We start from the raw sequence: 18,319 nt of genomic DNA, 5'->3' as shown, positions 1-18,319 counted from the left end.
CAAGTGAATAAAACCCCATAGAAATAGAATAGATTAGCAACAGTTCTATACATTTTCCTATGTTTCTTTTCTTTTTTATACAAGTACATTTTCTTTCAAAATTATCTTTGTTGCAGGAACAAAGAATTGAATGGAACTATTGAAATGATTCTAGAAATTACAACGCTAGAAAAGATGCCCACAAACATGTTCTGTTCTCTAAAGTAAGAAGACCGTATAACATTTTATCAGTTTAATTACAAAGTCCATTTAAAAATAACTCCCTAGGGATCACAGAAGTTGAATCTTTACAGTGTACAATTATCTTTACCCAGTCAGCACATGAAATAACTACTCTGTTCCCAGTTCTCAGTTCAAAAAAATTTTTCAGTGTGGTAAGAGATAAATATAGCTTGTGAGCAAACATGGTTTGCTGCTCAATTGTTCAAAACTGTGTTCACACAAACAATTGTGGGGGTAATTATTAATGCTAAAAATATGTGAAGTTGCGGTGACTCTGCATTTGAAGTCTAGAATGTGTCATTTGTTTTATTCATGATAAACAGATCATTTAGTTGGAAAAATCCCATCTGCTTAGATATATCTCTTATTATTTATGAGAACCATGTTTAGGAATGCAGGCAGCACATGTGCATAATTAATCCTGAAGAGAATTAGACATTGTTTGATTCACAGCTGAATGCAATTAGCATTAGGAAGTTTACATATGTTGGCAATAACACAGATTAGCAACTAAAGTGCTTGTTAAAAAATTTAACCTGAGGCTGCTGGAGCAGACCTCTCTTAATGATGCTTTAAATGTTGTTGATGAAGTAATAATCAATTTTGTTTTATAAATAGTAAATCAAGAATTTAGGTCTAATTAGCAGTGCTACAGATCACTTCACTTACGTATCAGATGTACTTGTGATGTGTGCTATGAACTTTCTTGGAGTCTTGTGTGCAAACAGTTGTTCTGGAGAAGACGTGATCCCTTCTTGGAAAAAGAAATCATGCCCCAACTAGAGAAGTGTGCGGTGTCCACCTTTTGGAAGGACTCCCCTAGCAATGTTGAGTGAGCCCCAGAGTTCTGGCTTTGTCGCTCAGCAGCTTTTAATTGCAGGAGAGAGAAACAATGCCCTCTCTTCTGCAAGCAGAGCCATTAGCCAGCTTTACAGACTGTGAAACGGAATCATCTAATGGGGAGGGAGGAGAGAATGGAAATGCCGAAAATGAGGCCGAAAGTAAAATTGAGCTGTAATTGTTTGCACTTCAACTTGGAGAAGTTCACCATTAATTAAAACATTTCTGCACCACTCACCACCAGACTGGCAAGAAGGAGGCAAGGCTACTCCAGAGGCAGCCCAGGAACCTGCAGGGAGAGCAAGGAAGCCTTTAGGGAGGGAGGGAGCATCTTCAGCACACAGATGCAAAGGGTCACAGGAGTGCAGGCGGACCGCGGTCACGTGACTGTTTCCGCAGGGCCACCCAAGGTGAGGATTTTGACTCTTCCTGCGCCTCCTTATAAATTTCTATTCTACATGTTCAGAATGAATTGGGATAGAGAACAATTTAGCTAGGAAACATTTGCCCTGTTCCATAGAGTGTATCACATTTCTTTCTTTCACATTTTAACATCTCTGAAACGTGGGTGCCTCTCTCCAAGATGACCATCTTACAGTTAATTTGCAACAGTTTTTCTCTTTAGTACATAAAATAATGCTACTAGCACATTGGTTTCCTTTAAATGTAGTACTAAATGTCTCTTCTGTGCCAGACACTGTGCTAGGGATGAGGAATAAATGACATGTAATGTAATGCGAGAAGGATTATCATAAAGGTCTGTACAAAGAACATGCTTGCCATTGAAGTCAGGGCCCTGTGTGGGTGTGGCCCTGATGTTCTGTAACAGGGTCTGGGACTTGCACCCATACCCATCATCACTATAGTTAACTTTTTCCCGGATGATAAGCGATGGCAGGGGACAAATGTAGAATGTAAGCTCTGTGCAGGCAGGGAAGTTTTCTGTTTGCTGCAGAGATCCTTGCTCTGAGAACACTGCGTGGCACATGCAGACACTCAGTAGTTTCTCCTTGAGTGAGAACCAGGCCAGGGTTTGGCTTTGCCCTATGCGCAAAGATGTTTGTACATTTATAAATGGTTGAAAATAAAAATCAAAGGAAGATTGTTTTATGACATACTAATGTTACCTAAAATTGCAGTTCCCATGTACATAAATCCAGTTTTCTTGGCACATATCCAGAGTCATTCATTCTTTCATATTTTGTCCATAAGTCTTTTCTCATTACAGAGGCCCCATTGAGTAGTTGTAATGGGGTTCTTACGTGCACAAAACCTAAAGTATTTATTGTTTGTCCATTTACACAAAAATGTGCTGGCCCCCAGACAAGGCTGCTGTGGGAAGGATCAGCTGTGAGGAGCTTTGGCGGAGCCCAATTGTCCCGTGCCCTCACTCACGCCTTCCTGCCCCTCTTCTCAGCGGATTAGGAAACCTGAACATCATCACTGCTGACATGCTCTATGATGAGGAAGCCAAACCCCATCCTGAGCCCCCTCACATGCACACACGGCAGTTGTCCCTTGACCCTCATAAAATTAAATTAATTTTGGCTCTCCTGGTAGAAATGCATAAGCTGAATTGTATATATTAAAGCTTAATGATAATACCTCCTGGTACAGGATCAAATTTGGTACAACTTTAATCCATTTGGCTTCTATCCAAGAAGAGCCATTATAGAGAGAGAGTACCAGCTGAATTTCATTATCAAAATACTTTATGTGTTATGTGGTCCTGAGACGTAAATCTAGAGAGTGTTATGCTTTTAATTAAGGATTATCGGTTCTGAAGATCCTCTCCTCATTCGCATCTGCTACATGCTACATGTTTTCACTTGTCCACTAGAGTGGACTACAAAGAATCACAAAGCACGACAAGCAGGCAGGAAGCCAACACAGGCTGAGGGTATCTGACATCAGGGCAGTGTTGTTAGTGTTCCCCTGGACGTGGGTATGGTCACTGATAGGACACAGAAAGCAGCCTTTGAAGAGGAGCAACCTGGGCACAGAGATAGAGAAAGCACATGTATCCATTCTAGTGTTCTGGGTTCTCCCCCTTTTACTCTCAACAGCACAACTTGCTAGAGACAGGAGTTCATTTCTTCTGGATGCAGAGACACAAATTAGCCCATTATTATAGTCTTTGCAAATCTCTAAGCACCGTGAAAATGGATCCAGATCTGTCTCGCTCATGGCTCTAGGTACCCCCCGCACCTTGGCATAGTACGTAGCCAACACATCTTTCTTACTAAAGGAAGATGCCCTGGCCGGGTCGTAAGTGGGCTTTCTCTTAGATCTCTCCTTAGAGCATGCAGTTCTTTCTGTCTCTAGACCATCTGTTGATGTCATGGAGTCTTTCTGAATGTGGGATAGATGCAAGTGTGCAAGAGGAAGGCTCCTCTCAACAGAATAAATGGGAGGGGGAAGGGGACAATTGGTTAAAAAATATTAAGACTTGAAGATGTTAGTCATTGTGTTATCTTGAAGGAGTAAATCCTAAGTCTAGGCAACAACTTCTGCAGTATCTCAGTGAGACTGAAAACAATGGCCCCACATTTCTTCCTTACCTATCTCCATGATTCATGTAGATTTTTACCAATTTAGGTCAAGATTTAGCAATTCCTAAAGGTTTATATTAAAAATAAAATAAGTTATTTGGGAGAATTATTACCCAGTAGCCACTAATTTATCATCTATTAATATTTTAGTATAAACCAGTAAGTTCAGCACTAAGAATATAGAGCTGAGGAATGCAACAGGATGGCAATGGGGCACCTGGGTGGCTCAGTGGCTTAAGCCTCTGCCTTCCGCTCAGGTCATGATCTCAGGGTCCTGAGATCGAGCCCCGCATAGGGCTCTCTGCTCAGCGGGGAGCCTGCTTCCTACTCTCTCTCTCTGCCTGATTCTCTGCCTACTTGTGATCTCTGTCAAATAAATAAAATCTTAAAAAAAAAAAAAAAAGAGAGAGAAACAGGATGGCAAAAAACTTTGAAGAGCTGGATCAAATATCAAAGTTCAGAATATAAGGAACTGTCTACAGGAGAGTTCTACAAAGTTGGGAAGCTTATGAGTCACTAAGAGACACCTATGAAAGAGATGCTAAAATTGGGAGGAAGATTGTTTGTTGCAGAGACTACTAGGCCTAGGCCCCCAGTGTACATTTCCCCCTCCTGCCTTTTAAATAAACTAACACACACACATACACACACACAGAGTTTTAGCAAGAAGCAAGGTAAACCATTAGATATTTTCTAACCTTCCTTATGGCTAGGCGTGTCCATGTGTCTAAATTCTGGACAAGGAGAAGTTAGAAGAGATAATATTTGCAATTTCTATATCATATCCTTAAAAGGAAGTTGCTTATTTTCCAGTATGTCTCTTTTCTCCTTCCTGTGTACAAGATTGAGAATGGTGCTAGCTATCTAGGGTGTTAGTCAGCTAAGGCCACCATAACAAAATACCACAGTATGGGTAGCTTACATCACAGATATAGATTTTCTTACCAGCTCTGCAAGTAGAAATCTGAGATCTAGGGGCCATGAGGCTTGGTTTCTGGTGAGGCCTCTCCTGGCTTATAGATGGTGCCGTCTCACTGTGTCTTCACGTGGCCTTCCCTTGGTGCACACGTGGAGAGGGACCTCTGCTATCTCTTCCTCCTTGTGCAAGGCCCCCAATCCTGTGGGATTAAGGCCCCACTCTTATGACCTCACTGAATCTTTATGACCTCTTTCTAGGCCCTACCTCCAAATACAGTCACATTTGGGATTAGAGCTTCAACATAGAAATTTTGGGAGGGACACAGTTCTATTCATAACAGCCGGTTTTAAGGACACCACCCCAGGCCACAGCAGAGCACAACAGTGGAAGAAACCAGTGGGTCTGGCTGACTCTTGACAGCAGGAGGTGTGAAACCTTCTGCTTGCCTGCCCCTCTCAGGGCTGTTCTTCCTCAGCCTCTGGGTTCTGGATGTGTTTGTTATAGCAGCTGTATCCTAGTGGAGTGTGAAAGAGGAGAGCCAAAAGGAACCTTCTCTTCACAAATCTGCTTGGGGAACTACTCATAAAAGAAACCATACACACACACACACATACAGGGAGAGAGAGAGAGAGAGAGAGAGAGAGAGAGAATGAGAACAGGTCATCCATCCTCTTATCTGAATCTCTTTTTGAATGTGCTTTGACTCCATTTAATACTAATCTAATTACATCCCAATAGGCAAATGCTTAGAAATCAGAGTCTCATCTTTTATATAACGACTCTATCTAATCTGTGGCAGTGGAATTCGTTTTGGTCCTACTTTGTGATAGATGTGAGGATACCAAAGGTATAAATTTAGATATTGGCTTAATTATATTTCTTGCCAAGTTCACATTGCCAAACTTAAAAGACAGTGCGCATTTTTTAAAGTGCATACCTCTGTAAAAATAGAATTATTTGCCACGAAATTAAAGTACATTCTGTAAATGCCTTCTTTAGGATGCTGAGAAAACAGAGGAGTTCTTGGGTTTCTTTTAGGGACAGTAGAATATTCTAAAAATCGATAAATGGTGACGGTTGTACACCTCTCTGAACTTAACAAAACCACTGATCTGTACACTTTAATGGGTGAATTCATGTAGCATTGAGTTGTATCTCAATCAAGCTGCTAAAAAAAAAAGTAGAAGTAGGAAGTATATGGCCAAACACATTGAGAAACCTTCCCTACTTTATCCACCCTAGGAAGAGTTATCAGTGCTGGAAGAGCAAAGAAACAAAAAGCCATATAACATTGCTTACCCAGGGTCTTCCTGAAATTATTTAACTCTGACTCACTGTATTGCGTAACCTCTTGCAGCTGAGATGGGTGCTCAGCCAAAATAATAGAGCACTCTGAACCCCTGCTTTCCTGGCTTATTTAAAAGTTTCACACACCATATCCAAGAAGCCCAAGGGGAGGGCGTCCAGGCCTCGCCCAGCAACTCAGCAAGGGCCATCGTGAGACTCGTATTGACCGGCACGCTCCATTGTCCTCGTCCCACAGGCTTTCCTTTGTCATTGCACTTTGTGGTACAAGTTCTTCCTTCCCTAGCTCTGCCCTCTGAGCATGAAGAAGGGAAGGACTGGACCCAAGTTTCCATTTATCCTTTCTGGTGCAGAAATCTGCCATGTGGCCTCTCCTGACTGCCCAAGATGGTGAGAAACCTCAAAGGAAGCTTTCCAGGGTGTACTCTGCAAGAGGAAAGGGGACAAGGAGATGGTTAATAGCTTTTGGCTTTCCACTGCAGCATTTACAAGTCCATCCCCTTGACTAGTCAACAGATATGTAATATATATTTCTAGGGAGATCCCATGTGGCTTGTTTATTGAGGGAAGTATTTAGTGATTGAGAAGGATCTTCTGTATCAGGTTTAAACATAGAATTAAATTAACAGTGTGTCAAATTGTCACAGAATATTTGAACATTGATAGAGAATTATAATTGTGAAATTATAGGATTTTGGAGTTGGAAGAACATACACTTGTGTGTGTGTGTGTGTGTGTGTGTGTGTGTGTGTGTGTGTTTGTGTGTGTATGTATGTTCTGCTACCTTCCACCCCCAGGCTCTTTTTAAGAAATGTGTGTATTCTTCTCTTCAGGGCTCAATTCCCAGGCCACCCCCAGTAACTGCAGCCCGCTGGAGGTCCAGTTTCCATGTCATATCCAGCCTTCAGCACTAGGTCCTACATTTCTCCTTAAAGATCAGTAAGCTAAAAATGACACATTTGCCCTGAACCAACCTCAAGACAATCTCCCTCAGGGACAAATCTATTTATTATTAGAATAAGTAGTGGTTAGAACTGATCACCAAGTGTGACAATACAAATGCTTATCCCCATGAGACAGCTTCTAATATATAAATGGACAGCTCAAGACACAGATCTATCATCCATCTTTTTGTGTATGTATACATGTATCTCATCCCTATATATGTGTGTGTGTGTATATATATACTAATTAGTATATATATTATTATATATAATAATATATATTAGTAAGTTCTTACTATTTTAAAATAGTAATATTTTAAATATTAATATATATTAGTATATATATTAGCACACTAATATATATTAGTAAGTTCTTACTATTTTAAAAATCCAGGCTAAGGGCACCTGGGTGGCTCAGTGGGTTAAGCCTCTGCCTTCAGCTCGGGTCATGATCTCAGAGTCCTGGGATGGAGCCCCACATTGGGCTCCCTGCTCAGCGGGGAGCCTGCTTCCCCCTCTCTTTCTGCTTACCTCTCTGCCTACTTGTGATCTTGATCTCTCTCTGTGTCAAATAAATGAATAAAATTTAAAAAAAAATCCAGGCTATATCCAGTGTTTCCTGGTTCTATAAGGTAGCCAAAATTCAAAACAAAAAATTGGATTGAAAAAAGGAAAAAAAAAGAAGGAAGGTCAAGGGGGAAAAGCTAAGTAAAAAAACCATATAGCCTTAGTATTGTATTTGAGGGATAACCACGTGTAAGGGACACTTAGAAAGTCAAGTCATCCTTTGCTCTGCACACAGTTATTTTGTATGTTGTATGCTGGTGGAACCAAACAGTTCTGTGTTTGTGGAAAAGCAGTTACAGAAGGAGCCCTCTGGCATGCATGGGAGCTAGACTGCATACCAGGGTCATGAGCATGCCCAGGGATTTTCCTTCAAAAGTCACTGAATTAAATAAGCATTCTCAAGAAGATAAGACACACATAATGCTGGGGTCTCTGAACCTGCATAATCTGTGTTCTGCCTTCTGAGGGGTCCCTCACATAGTGGGTCCAACACACACACACACATGCACACACACATATCTTCTTTATTTTGTTTCCTTGTTTTTTTTTTTTCTTGTGTTACTATAAAATGGAGAGGAACATTAATTAAATACTTTTACCAAGCCAGCTGAATTCATTGGTCTCCTTTATCCTTTATTCTAAATTTGATACTTCTGAATAAATGGAAGTCTCTATACCTTTGATGGGGGGGAGTCTTAGGGTCCTAAACAATGAGTTAGTTGAAGGGATTGTTCAGACCCATACCTTCTAAATCTGAGTACCCAGTTGGCCTTACTTTGTAAGTTTATTCCTTTTTATGAGAGTGTTGGTGAAAGACAGAGTTGGTGCATCTTACAAAGTTTCACAATTTCCACATTTTACTATAAGTCTAATTCCTTTTCTTCTGCTTTCTTTAGATGTAGAGAACAGCAGGTGATTATTTTACCATACTGTTCTTGAACTGTAGATACTGTTAGACCTTTCTCTTGGCTAAATAATCCAAGTTCCTTTCCTCGAATTTTCCTTTGTAGCTCCTATTTCTCAACGCTTTAACAACACAACTTTCCTTGAGGTCCTCAGTTGATACAAATGGTCATTTTCACTTTTTTTTTTTCTCTGCATGATTACTTGAATACTATTTCTAAGAAAAAATTAATATAACTCTAAATGGTCTTACACTATACACGTTACAGGGTCTAAAGAAATACACTCCCAAGATTCAAAAAGACTGGTGATTAATTTTGAAAATTTAGGCTGAACTAGGTAGCTCCAGAAAATGGGATAAAATAAAACATGTAAGTTTTATTTGTCAGAACAAAGAGATTTGCCGTGATAATTACAATTGGGCAAGTCTAATGTGAGGTCCCTGGGGCAGAAAAAGAAAAGACCCCTACAGCTTCTATGGGATAATAGAAACAAGAACAATAAGCAGCATGGGATTTTATAGGGAGAAAAAGTCACTCAAAACACTAAAGTCCTCCTTTCTTTAACAAAATTACAAAATTAGTAGATGAAGGGAAAGTATTTAGTTTAATGCACCTGGTCAGCTCTAAAGCTTTCAGTAAAGTTTTACCTCAAAATGCAATTCAAATTATCTTATGAAAAAAGTATAACTTTGGAGACAAGTGAAACCTTTTACCTAATAAAGTGCTTACCAAAGATTTGAAGCCTAACATCAGGCAAGGAAATATGAAAACTGGGCTTGCATCAGTGTTCAGAGAACAAGGTGACACCTGCCACATACCTCCGGGCTAGTTCTTCCTTATTGACGTTCTCCTCAAAGACCAGACCTTGAGTCTCTAAGGGGGAAAAAAAAGGCACCGGAAATGTTACAAAGTCCAGCACATCAGGCACTTTAAAGGGTAAAGATAATGTGGGAGAGGCCAGGGAGATGCACATGATGCCTGACAAGACACCCCAGCTGCCTTCCCCTGGCCGCCCATTGTATGGCGCCCACACCAGTCCTGCGCCCTCACAGCCCTCCCACCCACACCCCCCCAGGAGGTATACAGGACTCTCCTCTGCAGAAAATTAAGAACCCTGGTGGAAAAAAACATAGACTCTGACATTTAAAGTTCCCATCACATAAATATCCATGTCAAAATTTTTCCTACACACCAAGAGATGTTATCCAGTTTTCCTTTTTCAATGTATAAACATGTCTCACTCCCAAATTTGAATGAACAGTCAAGAAAGACCAAATATTTGAGGAAAATATTAAAATACAGAGTGACACAAATAGAATAGAAAAAAACAGAGGCAACATAAAGCACAAAAGAAAACTTAAAACATTGTGTAAGTGACCATTATTATCCTGATCAATGAGAGAAGATAATGTACCTAAAAGAAACAGGTTGTAATAATAATAAGGACTAATCAGAAAGCAAAGAATAACACTTAGAATTTAAAATGTGATTACAGAAAAAAAGAAAATTCTCAAAAGATATAAAAGATAGTGTCAAGGAAGGAAGTGTCCCAGCGGGGGTTGGGGGTCGGGGAGAAGACAAACACTACAGAAGAGGAAGTAGAGAACTGAAAAGCTACAAAATCCAGAAATAAAGAACTAAGAAAACAGAGGCGACAAAATTATCAAAAATCAGTTCAGAAGCATTTCACAGAACGGAAGGTCATACGTCTCCACATGGAAAGGGCCTACTGAAGGCCAAGCACAATGGAGAAGGATTCTCACCAAAGCAGATTGTTACGAACTTTCCGAAACAAAAGGGTGGATAAAGATTCTAAGAATTCCTGAAAGAGCAGAAGCAAGTTGTGGAGAAATACGTAGGAGCAAGAAATTATATTCGAATTTTTAAGAGCAACCCTGAGTTCCAGAAGACTGTGGTTCGGTGCCTATAAAATTTCATTATAAAGTGATTTTAAAGTTAATCAGTCATGTATGACAGTAGAATAAAGGAGTCACCAGATATTCAATATCTAAATTAAATGTGTTTCCTGTGCACTCTTTTTTAGGAAGATACTAGAAGATTTGCTTTAAAAATACAAGAGAAGAAGAAAAAAAAAAAAAAAAAAGCACCACTAATGAAGATCCAGGAATCCAGGTTTCAAGAACTGGAGACTTTCAGAGGTAAGGACCACTATGTCGGCTCTACACACCTAGAAAGAATATCGAATAGAGCAAGAGACAGAGAACTGGTGTGGGGATGGGGAAACTGCTTAAAACTGTGTTTCAACATTAAATAAAAAAAAATGTTAGGGATGGCTGGGTGGCTCAGTTAGTTGAGCATCTGCCTTCGGCTCAGGGGTCCTGCTCCTGGGGTCCTGGGATCAAGTCCCACAGTGGGCTCCTTGCTCAGCGGTGAGCTTGCTGTTCCCTCTGCCTGCCAATCCCCCTGTTTGTGCTCTCTTGCTCACTCTCTTACTCTCTCCAAAAGAAAAAAAAGGTGTTAATAGCCCTTTGACATATTTTGGGGTATTTATTTTAATAGGTTTATTTTGAAAACTACTTCATAGGAAATATAAATAAAAAATAGAGAAAAACAAACAAGGAAATAATGAGAGAATATTAATTTCAGGGGGAGAAAAGCTTTATTAGGAAAGAATTGTTATCCCAGAGTGAAAACTATTTACATAACAATAAATAGTTTATATTTATATAAACACTATTACCTTAACCAGAAAATTATAATTTAACTCTATCTAGAGACTGGGGAGAGCAAGTGATGGGAAGCATAAGAGAGGTAAATTCTATACTTCCAGAACAAAAAGTCAATATATTATTTCTATAATTGTTAAATTAAGAAATGGATATACATGTGATATATGGGGATATATATCTATGAATCCCAGAATATATATGTCATATATAGGATACATAAGATATAAATGACACTTATGGACATATATATGACACATCTCTATGAATACCGTAGAAGTACCATACCAAGGAGAAACATGTTAATGGCATTGAAAGTGGTTGTCTTTATAGAGCAGAGAAACTAAGGGCTGTAGTAAGGACTGTTGGATTGTGACATAAGCCTTTTTAGCCCTATATTCATGTATTTCAGAAAGTTGAACACATACTCATTAATACTAATTGGAAGAAGGAGGTTGAGAAGATTGTGCTGAGTTTTCTCCACATCAGTCAAACTGTTCAGGTTAAGTAGTGTAGTGGTGACCTTGATCTTTGGACTGGTTCTTTTGTGGGGGTTTTTTGTTGGGTTTTTTTGTTTGTTTGTTTTTGTTTTTTTTAATATCTGGGAGTGAACCCTCCGGGCAAATTCAGACTTATTTGCAGTTACAATAAGGTGCATAGATTAGGCCACTATTTCTAAAGTGCTCTTTATAAATAAGATGTCATTTTATTTATATGCACATAATTTTATTTTTCAGCTTGGTTTTCTCCAGTGATTTTGTTTGGCATACAGGAGGTACAGATTTCACTGTAAGAATTAAAACCACACATAAAATCCCTGAAGGTATTAGAGGAGTATATTTTTCATCTAAAACTTTCTGTCTTTATATCTTAGGGCTTCTAATCTCTACTCAAGGCTTTCTTGTTCAAATTTCCTTCCTCGTTTTTGATAACTGTTTCTCTTTCCCCACATGGTAACAAAATTTCTACCAGCCCCTCAGGCTCTCTAGGACCTCCTGTAGCCACTGAGAGCAATTAAGGCTAAGAGAGGCTAACCTGAAAGGGGCTTCAGGAATTGCTGCAAAGGGGATATCTGGGTGGTGAAGTGTCTGCTTTTGTCTCAGGTCATGATCTCAGGGTCCTGGGATCAAGTTTCATGTCAGGCTCCTCGCTCAGCCAGAGTCGGCTCTCCTCCCTTTATCTCTGACCCCACCCCCCACCCTCCATCCCCCATCTTCCTTCCCCTGCTTGCTTGTACTCTTTCTCTCTCTCTCTAATAAATAAATAAATAATCCTAAAAACAACAAAAAGAATGGCTGCAAAACACCATTCCTACAAATGCTGAAAGGCACTGTTGGCTCTAGACTTCAGGAAGATAAACTTCCCAGAAATAATCTGAGTCAAATATGGACAAAGACTGTTAGACATTTGGTATGGACTGATGTCCGCAGGAGTCAAAAAGAAAAAAAAAAAAGTAAGTCTGTGTAAAAACAGTCAGATTTTATGGCAAATAAGAATTTTCACCAAGAATTGCATGATACAGTATAAAACAGAAGTAACACACATGCATTTGGCATATTCGTGATATCCAATAGAGAAAAACATCAAACCGGTGATTTGGCAGGCCGAATAAAATAATAACCAAAGAAAAGTTTGGCGTGGTTCTTTTACTTTGTGGACAGTTTTGTTGCCTTCTCAGTTCAAACATCATAAAAATAAACTGCTCTACCTCAGCTTTTGGAGATACCTGCTCCGTGTTATTTTTGACAACTTAAAAGGGAGCATACCATTCCAAATTTCACAGTGACCAGCGCATTTGTAACACAACGAGCCCCTTTTATTTCAGGAAGCAGCCAAAAGCAATTAAGGAAGACTGTATTCATCACAGCAGAATGCATCCTGTTCAACTAATTGGAACATTAGACACTACAATCTTGGCCAAACGTACCAACTATGAAGAGCTGTCACCGTCTTAATAATTCTGTGACGGCCAGAGGAAGACAAACAGTTGTTGTTGACAAGTGTTTGATCTTCATAAGTCTGCTGCTGGGACAAACTACAAACTGTATTTTATCCTGTACTTCTGTGATCCTTCACCCAGATAAGAACCAACACCTGGCATCTTTTCAAATTTTCTTTTTTTTTTTTCCTTTTACATCAGTGGCAAAAGTTAAAAAGGTAACATGAAAAGAAAGATGAAACAGGAATACTGTTCAAATTGAAGGACTGTAGTTTCAAGTTTCAATCCTGTATCAAAACATCTCCGCCTTATCTTCTTTTCCAGTCATCGCAAATGATGAGGATAAAGAGATACACAAACATCAGTACAATGCTGCATGTGTACTGCAATCCAAAAATCACAGCTACAAAATTATACCTGACATATCAAAACCCGACAGTCACATCCTCCAGATTTCCTTCTCTCGTTCCCATGGACCTTCTTGATTAATAAATCTGACACATAAAAAGCATCTATATGACTAAAGTGCCAGTTACTGGAAAGACCGTTTTGATCTATTTCTCAACTTTTAGAAGAAATATTCTCTTTTTCATGAATACAGGATCCGTTCACTGACTGCCAGCTTTCAAATGACCACCTCTTGAAGTTTAATTTTAAGTTTTAAATAAATATTGTATGCATGCAGAATAATTACGATGCTCTAGAGAGATACTGTATAATGACATTGATTCTTTTTTATCTGAAAATGCCAAGCGCTTAAGGCAGCAAAGTCTGCATTTGCTACAGATGTGGAAAGGTTCATTCCATGTGTTAAATTTCAGAAGGGGCACGCATGGCACTTTCATTAAGACGCTAGCGGTATTTCCTGAGTAAACTCCAATTTTCTTGAGTGTAAAACTTATTTCCATAAGACTCCTCTGGTCTGAGCTACAGCAAGGAGCTCACTGGCCTTCAAATGAATGTATGTGTCTCTGTGTGTGTGTGTGTGTATTTTTTTTTTTTTTTTACAAAAAAATACATTAAGCGAACAAAATGTTTCTTCATTCTGAAGTGAAGACTAGTTTAAAAATTATTCGTCAAGCTGTTTCCCGAAATACAATACCTTAGTTCCCTCCCTCCCAAACTTCATGGATTCTACCCTGCATCTTTTTCACATATAGAGAAACATGACGAAGCTAAGACAAGGATCAGAGATAGACATCAGGACTATGTCTCATCTTTTGTGTCCTCTGCTGGGATTCCTTGGAGAAAAAAAATGCATTTTGTTTAAATATAATGACACTCATAGGGTTTTCCATGACTCCCTGTTCCCTTCCCTTCAACAAAGAATTCGTCTCTGTCCACCCCTTTTTAAATGTCACTTTTCACACTGTTTCTTCCTCCTGCCTTCTTTTTCTTCATTATGTGGATTACTCTCTGGAATTATGCTATTTATTTCTGTGTGTTCATGGTGAGTTTTGACCACTCTAAGCTCCATGAAGCCTGGGACTTTCTCCACCTTGTTTGTTGCGATTTTCCTAGCATCTGAGATAGTACCCAGACAATGAGAATAAAGGAACAGGTATGTGAATGATAATGGCTAATCTCTGATTTGATATATTTTTTTATTTTTTCAGACATATTAGGTTGGCTTCTCTGAGAACACTGAGCTAAAGAACCATTTGTCCATGCCCACTGAGCTCAGGTGTATTTTGCCTCAAACTTCTGATTGCCACATTTGTAGCTCTCTGCTCTGAAACTTGCCACAGGTGCTCCTTTCAACTTTGTCCATGGTGGCATAATTTACACATCCGAAACACTACAGCCTAACAGATAGATATGTATACTGATCAAACATTTCAAACCATGGACATAATTTGATTAATGCAAAAACTCTGATACTGCCCTTTTCTTCTGAGCCTTACCTTTCTGTATATGCAACTGATGTCTGAGATCTTTTCATGTATAACTTGGAGGCACATCAGTTTCAACAGGTACAGCACTGAACTCATTATTCCCTCCCGGACCTTTATTTCCTTGTATTTGTTATTTGAGTCAAAGATACCTTGATCTAACAAGTTACCAAGTAAAAATCATGGGAGTCATTGGACAGTCCAACCCCTTCAAGTCCCTCCCCACAGCCCAGCCTCAAGTCAGTGTTTACTCTGTCAATTCCACCCTTGACTGGTGCTCCCCTGCAGCTGTCTTGGCGGGGGGCGGGGGGGGGGGTGGTATGATGATCTCATCCTCTGGGTTTTTTTTTTTTTTAGCTTTCTGTAAGGGGTTCTCTGTCTTTGTATCTGAACCTCTCTGATATTTACTTCCTATGTAAACATCATGGTCTTAGAAAAAGGTAAAAGATATTAATGTTACCTTCTTTGAACTCTTCTGTTCTTCCCAGGGTCTGGAAGTCCAAATTTCTTGTCTCAGCTTTAAAAACTTCTGCTTTTTGCCTCCAGCTAACCTCGTCCCCTGCAGTGTCCACCCAAACCTTACTCTTCATTTAATATGGACAATGCAGAGTTCCCTGAGGAAACTCTGTTCTTCCATACCCCAAGACGCTGCACACAGTCCCCTTCCCTTCTGGAGTAATCTTCTTTTTTATACCTATAAATTACCACACATTCTTAAGGGCACCCATTAAGGATTTTCTCTGACTCTTCTCTTCTTTGTGTACATAACTCTTATTATAATAGTTCCTATTTACACTGAATTATATTTATGCAATTATATTCCTCTCTGATCTGTCTATGAGCAACTTGTGGCTAGGTGGCGTATTTTACTATTATGTCTGCTACCTAACAAATGTTGAGTAAATATTTGCTAGGTTAATGAATAAACAAGTGAATGAATGTACATTCTCTTTTCATGTACTTCAGTGAATTGGAATTTTTGGCAACTGTTAAGAATATACACTGAGAATAATTATTAATTAATTCATATCTATATGAAATCAGAATTTTCTTAGTTCCTTTAACAATAAACCCACTATTATTACTTATATTCAAGCTTTCCCTATGTATTATTTATTTCCTTTGGGACATCCCTTTCTTTCTAATTCACTCTGTATCCATTAAGTTAATGCTGATTAAAATTGATTGTTTTGATCTTTGCGTAGATGTCACATGGACTTTTATGGACATTCCATTATAATTAAACATATATTAATGGACATTTAAAACATGCCACTATTTTTTAATAAAGCTTGTGTCTGTGGTCCACTGCTGGTGAAATGACCCAATAATATATCAGAACCGTAGCTTCTAATTTTGATAGAGAACACATTTGGCTTCCAAGTTTTTAAATCAAGGTCCTTTTCCACTTGGTTGGGTACCAAATGCATCACACAGATTCTCTTTACATATAAGAATATTATCTACTGTTGTGGGCAGATCTAAGTGTAGTGCTAAGACAGCCTAATTAAATTAAGCCTGTCCTTACTGCACAAGCATAAATTTAAAAATTATGTTAAGCCGCTGTTAGAAATTTTAAAGTTATAATTGAAAATAAGTTTTAATCCATTAGCAAGTAAATTTTACTTTTATCTTGACCTTTCTTGGTTGTATTTTGTTTTGTTTTGTCTTTTAAAAAAACTCATCTTCTTGCTATTATTAATAAAAAGTCTTATTTGTTTAAAACTTCCTCCTATGGGGTGTCTGGGTGGTTAAACATCTGACTCTTGATATCAGCTCAGGTCATGATCTCAGGGTTCTGGGATGGAGTCCTGGGCTCAGGGGGGGAGTCTGCTTGAGATTCTGTCTCCCTCTCCCTCTGCCCCCCACCTATGCATGTGTGTGTTCTCTCTCTCTCTCTCTGTCTCTAAAATAATGAAAAAAATAAATTTTAAAAAATTTTTCATTTGTTCTATCTCAAGGTTTTGCATCAGTGTCTCAGATTGGCCTAAAGACATTTGCCATTTCACATTTCAGAGGCTCCATTTGTGTATGTTTTATATATTAGATATCTGCTGTATATAGCAGTTATCTGTTTTGGGGGAAAGGAGGGGTTCTATGACTAAATGGGGCTTTCAAACAGTTACAAATTGAGAATGTTTTTAGTCATCACTTCATAAAATTTTGGAAGGAGTATATTAGCTTGTATTGAATATACGTTTCCTATAATAAAGTTATCAGGCATTTGGTCAAAATGTCTTTAGCTTTTATATTGGACTATTTAGTAAATATAACCATCAGTTTTATAGATCTATATAAATGTAGTGCTTGCTAGCATCCAAATAATTTGTTTCTTCTTTCCTTTGAAGGCAGCAAGTTCTCTAACCAGTTTTATTGAATTGCTTAGACAAGTTCCAATGTATATGGTGTTTTCAGAGAGTAAGAAGTCACAGGGGCACCTGGGTGGCTCAGTGGGTTAAGCCTCTGCCTTTGGCTCAGGTCATGATCCCAGGGTCCTAGGATTGAGCCCCGCATTGGGCTCTCTGTTCAGCAGGGAGCCTGCTTCCTCCTCTCTCTGCCTGCCTCTCTGCCTACTTGTGATTTCTGTCTGTCAAATAAATAAATAGATAAATAAATAAATATGTAAAAAGAAATCACAGGTATTGAGTATATCCAATCCAATTTCTGGGAAAAAAAAAAAAAAACTGTATTAAACTAAAATCTATTTCCAGGAAAGTAAGCTTTATTTGCATCACTGGACAAAGAAGTCTGATTTTTATTTTTTCTATGGAAGCCCCACAGAGACTGGCTCACATGACCTCTTCTTATGTACTCTGCATGGAATAGGGATACCTTTCAACAGATTCATCCTGGAGATCATGTGAGTTGTCACATGCTTTCCGTACTCCCATCTGGAACACCTGAGTACTCTGGTGACCAGTCAGTTTGAATGGTCTCCGTTATTAATACTTTAGGAAGGGAGTCTAAGAATTAGGAAGACAGATACATAGGTCTCCTTCCTGCTGTATGATTTTAGACAGTTCATCTAACTTCCCCGAACATAGGTTTCCTCAACAATGAAAGAAAGGAGAGAGTAAAGCTTTCTTATGAGCATTAAATTGGTTCATCTATCTTATGACTCTCGTATGGGCCAGGCATAAGGTAGGTCCTCATTAAGTTGGTGAAGGTGGCTGGTATTGTCGCGTCACATTATAATGCAACGTGTAATGCAATGTCTCGCAGGAGCACAACTAGAGAAGAGCATTTGTTGATCCAAGTGTTAAGCACCCATTTAAGCTGGAAGGAGAAAACTCTCAAGTTTCAAGATGAGCTTAATATCATAATAGCCCCAAATATTTCTTTACGAATATAGTATGCTCAAATTATATAGTTATTTCTTTAAAAGAGAACAAAAAAATGGCTCTAAGTAAATTTTCACTTGCTCTTCTTAAAAGAAAAAGGCAAGTTAAAAAAAAAAATACCTAGTGTGCTTGAGTCAATATATATTACTATTTTCCATAAACTCAGAGAGCCACTTTCACAAAGTTACTTACCTAACTCTTGTGGA

General features: G+C 38.8%; 1 long non-coding RNA gene across 8 annotated transcripts in view; it reads right to left on the bottom strand.

Annotated features, from left to right (window-relative positions):
• Nucleotides 1-4,717, bottom strand: part of LOC131830430 (uncharacterized) — a 66,529-nt gene extending 61,812 nt beyond the window's left edge. For 4 of the 8 annotated variants that reach the window (XR_009353156.1, XR_009353157.1, XR_009353155.1 and 1 more), the window contains exons 1-2: nucleotides 4,560-4,717; nucleotides 1,301-1,351 (exon numbers count right to left, since the gene is read on the bottom strand). This is a non-coding gene — a long non-coding RNA (uncharacterized LOC131830430). The remainder of the gene's footprint in view (nucleotides 1-1,300; nucleotides 1,352-4,559) is intronic. The other 4 variants (XR_009353158.1, XR_009353154.1, XR_009353160.1 and 1 more) reach the window with 1 other exon arrangement.
• Between the last annotated feature and the right edge of the window lie 13,602 nt (nucleotides 4,718-18,319).

This window comes from Mustela lutreola, chromosome 4 (assembly GCF_030435805.1).
Source record: "Mustela lutreola isolate mMusLut2 chromosome 4, mMusLut2.pri, whole genome shotgun sequence".
NCBI lineage: Eukaryota > Metazoa > Chordata > Mammalia > Carnivora > Mustelidae > Mustela > Mustela lutreola.
This window is presented reverse-complemented; position numbering and strand designations above follow the sequence as displayed.